At 33.5% G+C, this 12,965-nt stretch overlaps 1 protein-coding gene across 2 annotated transcripts in view; it reads right to left on the reverse strand.

Moving 5' to 3' along the window:
- LOC126882198 (uncharacterized) overlaps positions 1–5,603 on the reverse strand; it is a 31,956-nt gene extending 26,353 nt beyond the window's left edge. For both annotated transcript variants that reach the window (XM_050647016.1, XM_050647017.1), the window contains exons 1-2: positions 5,552–5,603; positions 1,155–1,203 (exon numbers count right to left, since the gene is read on the reverse strand). The gene's annotated coding sequence lies outside the window, so the exon portion shown is untranslated. The remainder of the gene's footprint in view (positions 1–1,154; positions 1,204–5,551) is intronic.
- Positions 5,604–12,965: the final 7,362 nt, after the last annotated feature.

Consider the following 12,965-nt stretch of genomic DNA (forward strand, 5'->3'; position numbering starts at 1 on the left):
GTAACACTCCGTACATCTTTTAATTATATCGCATACAGACCCTACGTGAGCATTGAAACACGTCTTATCGTAAAAGTTTCGACCACATTTCTCACACGGAATTTTAACAACATCCTTGGAACAAGCTGGTGAACGACGACAAGCACAGGTACCACCACAACTGTGTTCGTTTTTATTGTTAAACGGTTGATGGCACTCCTCACAATAATAATCACAACAAAAAGCAGCTGTCAAAGAGGTGATTACGTTGAAGTGTCCCTCTTGATAAAGTAAATTCAACGAAGGTCCAACATCATTACCTTCAAACATGGTATCATGACCTTTGCTACCATAACTATAGACCACGATTTTGTTATCTTTGAGATATTCCTGAAATTTCTCCTGATAGTTACACATGCACTTTCCAATAATTTTAACGTCCTTTCTCGTTGTATTTTTCCAATATCCCGCCGTATTTTTTTCCATTCTACATCCTTGTTTACGTGGGCTTTAGCTATAACCAGAGCTCGAGGAAGGCAAAGGTTATCATTGTTTTTGATTACAACAATACCTTTCCTACGGGCACACTCTTCGGTGAAAGAGTTATAATTGTAACCACGACCTTTACCTGTAGGCAAACGCACCGTCGTAATACCATGACAAAATGTTTCAGTATTGAGGCCTGCAGAATTTGACTGATAAATGGAACTAATCTTATTCCATATATCATCAACGGTCACTTCAGAGGCAGGTTTAAACCTCATCCAACCCTGACCTCTGGCAAAGTCTTTCGAGCAAAATGTAAACCCTACCTGGTCATGAGGCTGAGTATTTTCTGTGCCCTTATACACAATATCCTCAATCGACCCCTTTACCCATCCAATAGGTTCTACACCGTGAGGTATATCCCTTATCTTGAACTCCAGAGTTCGTCCCTGGACGCCAAACTTCCTGATTTTCTTAACATTAACTTTAAGTATCAGAAACTTTTCCATTATGGCCTTATAAAAAATATAGACCAAATCTGACAATGGTAAGTAGGTAAGAAAATAGATTAATTTTCAAAAACTCAAAATTTAGAACCCAAACTCAAAATATTTATAAATTTTTCAAAAACAATTTCGAAAATCAAAAAATTTTCGAAAAGTCAAAAATTATCAAAATTTAACACTCACCAGACCATAGATTTAAACTCACCAGAGCACATCTGAACGCTAGGAATATCTGAAACAGAATGAAGAAAATGTGATAATGTAGGGGTATTAAATATACTTTTAGTCGGGCGGAAGACTGAATGGTAGCTCAAAAGGCCCCTGAAATGTGTAGATTTGTTCTTGTCCTTCCATAAGGATCAATGTAAAAGTGCTGCATTTAAGACATTTATTGAACTTGGATACATTTTTCCCTACTCATGCTACGAGAGATACATGAGAGAATCAGTACTATTAACATATTACAGATACAAGTACTATAAACACTGTATACCAACTTATATTAAATTTTATATGGAAACACCTAAAATTCTTGATTACCCCCCACCACTTTCATCACTAACACACTCGATAACACAACAAGTTTTCATTCTTTGAATAACAGTCAAAGCAAACACTTCAGTTGCTCCAGTATGAAACAGCACATTCAGTTAAACTTGATTAAGACATGTATCGAGCAAGAATTTATTCGAGCCAGCTACGCAGGCGTGTGTTTACCGGCTAGTTTAATATTTCATGAAGTTGCCAGGCAGCATGGGATAACGACAAACGTGGTAGTAGGTGCAAAGTTCTACTCAAATGGAATTGTAATTATGCCCCATTTCTGGAATGAACATAATGAAATAGTATACGACCCAACAGATGCAATTACAAAACATCATCTACCTCATCAAATAGAATTTACGATGAAAAAAGGAATGTTTATGTGTAAAAGTGGTGAAGACATAAAAATGTGGAATATTTATCATGATTTTAAGAAAAGCAAATCGACGACTGCATATTAAAGAAGCTCCGGCAGGTCTGCTGGAAAAACGAAAAAATATTTTTATTACTGTAGCAAAGATACTTAAAAAATAAATCAATTTTTGAAATAATTGTTTTTTTTATATACAACTCAGTTATTGACAATGATCTACTTATCTATAAAAAATTAGGTTATATTGTTAATCTCCGAGATCTCAAACAAGATATCGCTAGTCGACGCTGTATCATCCATGCCTTTAGAAAAGAAGGTTGTGAAGCGTGTGTGATAACGGAGAAAGAGAGAGATTACTAAATAGAAGAATAACGCAGACATACAATAAATGTCACATCCAGAATCCTCAAGATTTTACGACAAAGGACAGCCTCAACTATAAAAAAATATTAGAAGTCACTGGTGTTCATAGAGATTCCTGAGGATATTTGAGACATCAAGTATTCCCGGATAAATTTAATAATAAAATCATCAAACCATTGTTTAATCAAGCTAGTAACAACATCTGAAGCCGATAGGGAAAACAATAAGTGAGTTTTTATTTTTTCCAATTATTATGAGTGGCATAGGGGCCATCATCCCTCACCACTTTCTTTACTAACTACCGTACCTGAGACGTACATACATCATCAGAGATCTGCTAACAGAATTCACAGACGACCACTGAGGGGTACCTGAAAGGTAAAGACGTCATCAGAGACACGCTGACAGAAGGCACAGGCGACCACAAAGGAGTACCTGAGACATAAAGACGTCTACAGAGACATGTTAACAGAAGGCACAGACGACCACAAAAGAGTACCTGAGACGTAGAGACGTCTACAGAGATATGTTAACAGAAGACAGACGATCACACAAGGGTACCAGAGACGTTGAGACGTCATCAGAGACACATATGACCATACAGGGGTACCTGAGACGTATAGACGTCATCAGAGACACGCTAACAGAAGGGTACAGAGGTATAAATACAAGCATTTAAAGTTGAGACTTCAGTTACCATCATGTCTTCAAGTAGTGCAGTTCAAGTAAAAAAACTCGCAGCAATTGTGAGAGAAAAGTACAAAGCTCGTAGAAGAATGCAAGCAGATGAAAAAGAACTTCTACAGACAACGTTTAAGCCAATAACTACACCTCTTAAAGAAATAGCCAGTTATGTGAATGACAATGTTCCTAAGCCTGGTGTCAGCGAAGATGACTCACAACTTAAACAATCATCACAGACAAGTGGGGTCGACCCTCTACATACGCTAACATCGTACAACCCTTATTTAGAAACATATACGCAAGATTTAGGGAATATTGACCCGATATTTGGTCCCAAATATAAGTGGAAGATGGGAGAATGGACGATTGGTAATAAAAGAATTGAGTTCGGTAAAGATAACATTCAAATGGATTTCTCACATTTTTAAAGCTACACCTGGCCTGTACGAACTGATCTTCGCGAAAGAACCTACACAATATACTCTAGACGATCAAAAAATTTACAAAACTCTTCTGGACGAATCGGGAGTACATAAGGATGGACGAGGGCGTCTACGTCACCAATCTCACACAGCAAAATACGAAAAAATTATTAAGCCAATGTATCTAGGAAAACGAAGAAGAAGAACACATGGTACTGCAAGACATGTCGATCCAGACGCAGAAGATACATCTGACATACAAAAACAGTGTAACAGGAAACATATATCACAGAAGAACCAGGAAACAAAATACATGCAGATGCAAGGTTCAAAGAAAAACCGTGGTGATGTTCCCACAAGATCTGTTGAAACAAGGGATCTTGATATAGCAAAAAAGCAGATACTTGATGAACTGGATGAATGGTGACCCGAACATTCTTGTGAAAGGCCTTATAATTCTTGCAGAAGCAGAAGCTTTAACCGGAAAAGAAGCAGCGACAATTATAGAAGAACTAAGGTACTTAGATATTATTGACTAATAACAAACACGTACTTTAAAAACAAGAAATTTTAGAACAACCGAGAAATTTCAGAATTTAAGTTCATTTTTTCAAATAGCAGATAAGCCGTATGATAAGCGGACAGATATAGAATACCAGACACCATCGTTTAACCGCTATGCCGTTAGATCCATGGATGAAAATTTTAAAATAAATTGGCTAGGGCATATAGTTTTGTTAATTACTAACTTTACCAGTGTACTAGTATGAAATAATTGAAATAAAAATAATAAAAATAACGCGTAGTGTTTTCATTTACTGGCCCAATGCAGCACTATGATTGCCAATTCATTTTTATAAAATAAAAAAATACGCTAGGATGTATATAAAATGCAACACGATTACTGTCATACTGTATAAAAATAAGTATCAGCTATGTTTAGTCGTATATTGTTGAAAAGCAGAAATACGGTAGAATGTGGCATAAAAAGCTAATATTTTTTAAATAAAACATAAAATTATTCAGAAATATACGGACAGGTGTTGCATCATACATGCTAGAAAAAAACATGAAATAAAAACATATTTATAAATCAAATTAGAAAATAAGAACTAAACGGTAAAATAAAATACTATTATCCTAATGCAGATAACAAGAAAAATGATAAAAGAAGACGGAGTACTGTGCTAAATGTATCATAAAAAGCTACTATTCTTGAAAACGAAAGTGTCCGGCAGTCGGCATACCACCGATTCTGGGCCACGTGCCGATTATAGACCACGAAAGTATTAGAAAATAAGAACTAAATGGTAAAATAAAATACTATTATCCTAATGCAGATAGCAAAAAACCTTTCTCAGTTCTCTCGCATAACAAGAAAATGATAAAAGAAGACGGAGTACTGTGCTAAATGTATCATAAAAAGCTACTATTTTTGAAAATAAAACATTCATCATCATCAATGGTGCTACAGCCCTATGAAAGAGCCTCGACCTTCCCAAGTCTATTACGCCAGTCAGTCCTATCCATTGCCAACCGTTGCCAGTTTGCTGCGCCTATTTTTCTTCCATCCTCATCTACACCATCTTTACATCTAAGTTTTGGCCTACCCCTATTTCTACTTCCCACAGGTTGTGACATAAGGATTCTTCTAGGAGGGTTGTTATGCTGTGATCTGCTAGATGTCCTGCATATCTTAGTCGTCCTATTCTTATAAGAGATACTACGTCTTTTCCACCAAATATATGTTTATATCTGTGGTATACCTCGTAGTTGTACCTCCTCCTCCAAATACCATTTTCACAGATGCCACCGAATATGCCTCTCAGGATCCTTCGTTCAAATATAAGCAGAAGGTTTTCATCTGCCTTGGAGATGGTATAAATGCAAGCATTTAAGTTGAGAATCCACTTGTTATAAGTGGTTAATATTTCATAAAAAGCTACTATTTTTGAAAATAAAACATTAAATCAATTAAAAAATATGAGGACAGGTACATAATACATTTTTGGAAAACACAAGAAACACAAATTACTTGTAAATCAACTTAAAAATAAGAAATAACCCGTAAAAGCACATACTTCGTGTATGTTAAATAGAAATGTTAAAAGAAATAAAAATTTTCACTATTCACCAAAAAGAATTGTAGAAAACAAAAAATTCCTACTATACATGTACTAAATAAACAGACTTACCTTATAAGTACATGCACTTCACTGATTTCACTCACTACTAGCTTCGATCGTCACTGCTATGAATAATGTTTGCCCGATTTGATCATTTTATACTATCCCTTATCACAGCTTAAAATTCTAGAACAAAATAATAGATATTTATTGTTTTTATTAGTAGAAACCGCGTGATAAAACATTTCCTGGCAAAACATCATTTTTGTGGTTAACGAATACTGATAACAGTTAATAAAGTTACATCGTACGGTTAGGTGTTTCCGGCAGTTATTGACTTGCGGCTAGGTGCTTATCATGTTTACTACACAACACATAGAGTCTTATCAGCTTACTATATCCGGTACTGGTACAAACACTTTGTTTAAACATATTTTTATTTAAAATATTTAAATAAAAATATTTGCAAGTCTTTGATTATTAGTTTTGTACAAATATGATATTTTTTAAGAACATTCATTTTATGTCTTCGATTTTGGCAATTGTATACATGAATGGACAGTATACACTAGAATTTGTTATTGGTTTCGTATATCTGCTTCAAGTCCATTGTGAACGTTAGCTATTAACATGGCAATGCTGATCTTGCTTATGGCGCTTCAGAATAGTTCGACTGATGTGCATCCAATCCAATTCCACAGATTTTGGCTACCTTCTCCTGCCTCACCCTCTCTTACTGTCTATTTTATCCCAGATAGTTTTGTTAACGATTTGTTTGCCCAAGTAGCAATTTTTCGACGCATTGGTTGTCAGTACAAACAAATGCAGTGTATACAACGTTGGCCGAGAGCATTTTCAGTTGTTTCGGCCAACGTCCCCTACGCCAACTGACATTACGATGTTATAACCTTTAGTTATACGGCAACTAATTTATTACCATTGTGACAACTACATATCACAGTTCAGTTTTTTCAACAATCGCAACGACTTAAAAATAAATGTTATAATGCTAAACTAATTTACGCCCTGGCCGACTCTGTAGTTGAGTAGAGTTGTCTGTCACGTCACGACCCTGTGTTGTTCTGGAGGTGTGATACGTTTGCGGCAATTTCCAGAGGAGAAAAAGAATTTACTTTATAACCTTATTTTTTTCTTATTATTATATATTTTATTTTGATGGAAATTTTCGATTTATTTAACAACCTGTTTATTTGTTTTTTTAATAGCTGGTTTCCATTCCATTGTTTTATCAGTAGATTTGAAATTTGATAATCGTTGTATCAGTTTTCGTAGACAGGGTTGCCAGGTCAGTTTTTACTCTTTCAGTAGTTTTGTTTTCACAAAATCAGTAGATTCTTTTTAGGCCATGTAAATATACAGTAATACAGTGATATGCACATCCGTCCTAAATGTCCCAAGAGAAATTCCACAAAATTGGAAACCTAATTATTCCAAACCATCAACTGGTAATTACCATTTTTTAGCTAAAATCTACTAAATCAAAAACTAAAATATACTTAAGGATTTTTGGGATATATTTATGATTTTTTATAATAAAAACAACAGCTAACTTAAGGGGATAGGCGCAAATCGTCTGTTAAAATGTTCAATGTATTTTAAATGTTTTCATTTTTTGCGAATCCTTAGAAAACTAATAAGTATTTTTAAAAAATTTAAACGCACAAAGATTACGTTATTACCGAGGACCGAAAGTCCCTGAAAACTTCTATAATGTTTATTTTAATAAGTTACAGGGGCGAAAAAAAGAAAAAAATTAGTGTGACTTTTAATTCCAAATATCTCGTTCAAAAGAAACGTTTTTAGTCCAGAAAGCCACTGCGCATCCGCTAGGAAAAATATTCTAATTAAGATTTTTTGCACAATCTTACTCAAAAAGGACTCCTTTTAACAAATTTCCATGTTGCCGTGACCAAAAGGTGGTCAAAAATTTTTTAAACGTTTTTTTTTTGTTTTTTTCCTAAAATTATTTTTATTGCATGGAAAAAAGTTTTTTTAGGTTTTTTGGATCATTCCAAACAGAAAAGGTCTTTAGTGACTTTTTTCTAAAAATGATAGTTTTTGACATATAAGCGATTAAAAATTAAAAAATTGCGAAATCGGCCATTTTTAACCCTCAAAGACTATGTGAAAAACTGAAAATTTGAATGTTGGCAAGGTAGGTAGATATTCTTTAAACATCGATTGATGAAATCCCGAAGAGTTTTTTGCAATACAATATTCAAAACTCCTTTGTTTTTTAATTGCGAATCAAGCGTGCGCGACACTATTTTCCACCGACAGTATGGTGCAAATGAAAGGAATAAATTCGTTATTTCGAAAATCGGCGACTTTAAGGAAAAATCCCGAAACAGGTCGATTTTTATTTTTAAGTTATGATATTGTGGCATATATGGTATACTAGTGACGTCATCCGTCTGGGCGTGATGACGTAATCGATGATTTTTTTAAATGAGAATAGGGGTCGTGTGGTTCCTCGTTTGAAAGGTTCTTAAATTCTCCATCAAGTAATGTAAACATTTACATAATTTTTTATACAGGGTGTCCTTCTACTTCTTTTTTTGTCAAATAATTTAATTTAATAAAAATTTTTTGGACACACTGTATAAATAATTTTGTAAATGTTTATATTACTGAATAGAGAATTGAAGAACCTTTCAAATGAGCTAACACACGACCCCTATTCTCATTTAAAAAATCATCGATTACGTCATCACGTCCAGATGGATGACGTCACTAGTATATCATATATGCCACAATCTCATATTTTAAAATTAAAAATCGACCTGTTTCGGGATTTTTCCCTAAAGTGGCCGGTTTACGAAATAACGAATTTATTCCTTTCATTTGCAGCATACTGTCGGTGGAAAATAGTGTCGTGCACGCTTGATTAGCAATTAAAAAACAAATGAGTTTTAAATACTATATTGCAAAAAACTCTTCGGGATTTCATCAATCGATGTTTAAAGAATATCTACCTACCTTGGCAACATTCAAATTTTCAGCTTTTCACATAGTTTTTGAGGGTTAAAAATGGCCGATTTCGCAATTTTTCAATTTTTAATCGCTTATATGTCAAAAACTTTCATTTTTAGAGAAAAGTCACTAAAGACCTTTTCTCTTTGGAATGATCCAAAAAACCTAAAAAAACTTTTTTCCATGCAAAAAAAATAATTTTAGGAAAAAAACAAAAAAAAAACGTTTAAAAAATGTTTGACCACTTTTTGGTCCTGGCAACATGCAAATTTGTTAAAAGGAGTCCTTTTTGAGTAAGATTGTGCAAAGAATCCGAATTAGAATATTTTTCCTAGCGGATGCGCAGTGGCTTTCTGGACTATTTGGTTTTTCTAAATAATGCAGTCTTTCATTCTGCGTTTAAATTTTTCAAAAATACTTATTATAGTTTCCTCATGATTCGAAAAAAATGGATCAAATTCTGTTAAAATATACCAAAAATCTACTAAAAAATATTGCCTACTAATGGTTTGTTTTTAACCAAGAGGAGTGATTCAAATTTACCGCGCTGTAATGCTTGTTTGTAATTGGTCCAACTGCAGGTAAGTTTACTCCACTCTTATAAAATTTTGACACTAATGACATTTATCAAATTTTGACACTAGTGGAATTTCATAGGTTAGTTAAGTTATACCGGCGATTTTTTGTGTTAACTGTGTTATTCCTTTAATGATTGTTAGTCTGCTTTTATATAAAAAGCAGTCGTTTTTAGAACTCTTTAGCGACGTATTAATATAAGATAATATTTATGGATTACCGTTGAGGGCCGACATGGTCAACCAAAAAAGAAGATGTATTTGGTTATTATTCTAGTGACTTTCTTAGGCGTGAATCTGCCTTTTAAGTTTACTCCTCCTGGTTAAAAACTAAACTATATAATTTTTTAAAAAATATCAAAAATCTACCAAAAAAGTAGAAATCTACTAAATGTGGCAACGCTGTTAATGAGAATGATACACTTTTGACACTGGTCACATGACTTCTGTCGCCCAATAAGAGGGTGCGTTCTAAAATGGTTTTGATAGTCGGCGCGGTCGGGTTTGGTTGGCGATTGGACTTCCAAGTTGTTTTATCCGTCTAAGTGAAATAGGTATAAATATAACAAAACTAATAAATTGAGGTAAAAATAAAATAAAAATCTGTGGCTAACGGACCCGCATCCAAGCCATTTTTTCTCTCACACACACACAATAACTTTTTTGCAAAAACTTATAGTTTTTGAGTTATTTATGAAAAATTGGTTAAAAACATACATTTTTCTCACGAAAAATTAAAATCTGTGATCTTTAATAACTCAAAAAGTTTTGATTTATTTTAATAGAGGGCCTAGCCGGGTAAGATGATGAAAAGTGCCCCCAACTCGATTCGAATTCCATATAGGTCGCCGTTTAGCATATATAGTGAAACTCACTTTTTGAAATTTTTAGCCCCCTAGGTGGTCATGTGACTCACCTAGAGCCTAATTAGGGTTTTTATGTTTTTATTTTTTATCTCAGCGGCATCGAGAACTAGCGAAAAACTATAAATAAAAAAGTTGTAAGCTTTAAAAAGTTCTGTCCGAAAAAAATGTTTTTTTAATTTTTGGCGGGAAATTTAAATTTTAGAACGATTTTAAAATTTTAAATGAGTATAAAAAAATAACTAGACATTCGTTTTCACGCAAAAAATATATAACGTGTATTTTTGCATAATATTTCACCCTGAATTTTTAAAAAATTTTAAAATTGGTGAAACAGACCTTTAAAAATAAAAAACCGCATTTTTTCGGATTTTTTTTTCGTTTTTTGATGTAATTTTATACATATTTTTCAAAAAAGGTAACACCGTCACTAGAATACGTAAAAAACTGAAAAATAATTGGGGTTTGCTTAATAAAAACTTTTTGTAACCCCATCCATTTTCAAGATACAGGGCGTTGAAGAAAACAAAATTTTACACATTTTTTACGATTTTGCCGAAACTACTGGCAACATTGTAATAAAATTTGACGAGTTTAAAGAGGTAGTTGTTGTGCATTTTTTGACATACAATTAAGAATTTTATATTTATCATTGGCTCGCATAGGGGTAATGGTCTGAACTTTTTAAAGAAAAAAGATAGTACGTCACGGACATATTTCAAATTAACAATCATTTTTGAATTCCTCGTTCAATTTGCGATAAAAAAACTATCTTCTCATTTTTTCATACGACGCGCCGTTTTTCTGCAAAAAATAAAATATCTTAACGCTTCCAAAGTATTAGAATTAGTTTTTATAATGGATGTACGAGTTTATGTATGTAAGATGTAGAAACTACTAGAAGTTCGAATACTTTGTAAGGGTTAAGATGTTTTATTTTTTGAATAAAAATGGCGCGTCGTATAAAAAAATAGAAAGATAGATTTTTTGTCTCAAATTGAACAAGGAATTCAAAAATGATTGTTAATTTGAAATATGTCCGTGGCGTACTATCTTTTTTCTTTAAAAAGTTCAGACCATTACCCCTATGCGAGCCAATGATAAATATAAAATTCTTAATTGTATGTCAAAAACTGCACAACTACCTCTTAAAACTCGTCAAATTGTATTACAATGTTGCCAGTAGTTTCGAAAAAATCGTAAAATCGTTCAACGCCCTGTATCTTGAAAATGGATGGCGTTACAAAAAATTTTTATTAAGCAAACCTCAACTATTTTTCAGTTTTTTACCTACTCTAGTGACGGTTTACCTTTTTTGAAAAAGATGTATAAAATTGTATCAAAAAACCAAAAAAAATTCGAAAAAACGCGGTTTTTTATTTTTAAAGGTGCGTTTCACCAATTTTAAAAATTTAAAAAAATTCAGGGTGAAATATTATGCAAAAATACACGTTATATATTTTTTTCGTGAAAACGAATGTCTTAGTTATTTTTTTATACTCATTTAAAATTTTAAAATCGTTCTAAAATTTAAATTTCCCACCAAAAATTAAAAAAAAATTTTTTTTCGGACAGAACTTTTTAAAGCTAACAACTTTTTTATTTATAGTTTTTCACTAGTTCTCGATGCCGCTGAGATAAAAAATAAAAACATAAAAACCCTAATTAGGTGGGTCACATGACCACCTAGGGGGCTAAAAATTTCAGAAAGTGAGTTAAAAAAGATGCCAAACGGCGACCTATATGGAATTCGAATCGAGTTGGGGGCACTTTTCATCATCTTCAGATTCAGATTCAGATTCGCTTATTCATGTCAATAACACAAGTGTTTAACACATGTCAAATAAAATTACACAAAGATTTGGACGCAATACAAATTAAAAAGATGCACAATACGACTAAGAGTATTAATAACATTAAATACTAACATTAAAATCACATTAAATTTGATTACATTAACAATGGACATTGCTTAAAGTCATAAAATCCTAAAATTTAAATGCAAGAAATTCCTCATTACATTAAAAAACATTTTCTAACAAAATATCTTTAATTGTACTCTTAAATTGATTTAATGGAAGACACTTTAAACTATCTGGAAGTTTGTTGAAAAATTTAATAGCCCAGTATCCTGGCCCAGTTTGACACCTCCTCAATCTCCAGTAGGCTGGCACGAGATGGTGTTTATATCGGGTGTCATGTTGGTGTATGTTCTCATGGGTTTCAAAGTGCGCCCCTCCCCTCTTGATAAACATTAGGTTCTCAAGTATATATAGAGATGGAACAGTGAGAATTCTTAGGGACCTATATGCTTGCCTACAATCATCCCTATACCAAAGACCAGCAAGAACTCTAACTGCCTTACGCTGCCAACCAAAGACTGTCAACATTTCTGCTGAATGACCCCAGACTAAAATGGCATAGGCTAGATGAGACTGAAAAATTGCATGGTACACTGTTATTAAGACTTTATGTGAAACATTAGATGCCAGATTCCTGAGTACAAACAGATTTTTTGCTAGCTTTTTACTTAGACTGTTTGATATGTTCACCCCATTGAAGCTTGGGATCTAATAATACACCCAGAAATCTGACACTGCTCATACCATCATTTACATTCTGTGTGTCTCTGAGAGAAAAAACAACTCTGTTGGTTTTTGCTGCATTGAGCAGTAATCGGTTTACGCAAAACCATTCATTGGTCACTGACTGTGCAGACATAGAACCCTCAAGCGACTCGCCAAGTGTATCAGTTGTAAAAGACACTGTGGTGTCATCAGCAAAGAGTGTGTACTTTGCATTTGTGTTAATGCTCGTAAGGTCATTAATATAAATTAGAAAGAGAATGGGTCCCAGAACAGAGCCCTGGGGAACCCCAATATTAACAACACTCTTTCCCGATAACACCCCAGAGACCCTCACAACCTGTGTTCTGTTTTCTAAGTAAGATTGAACTAGTTTTACACTGTAAGGACAGAAGTTGTATTTTTTGAGTTTTTGCAAGAGCATTCCATGATCTACACAGTCAAATGCCTTGCTCAAGTCACAAAA

The sequence above is a fragment of the Diabrotica virgifera genome, chromosome 3 (assembly GCF_917563875.1).
Source record: "Diabrotica virgifera virgifera chromosome 3, PGI_DIABVI_V3a".
In the NCBI taxonomy this organism is placed as follows: Eukaryota; Metazoa; Arthropoda; class Insecta; order Coleoptera; family Chrysomelidae; genus Diabrotica; species Diabrotica virgifera.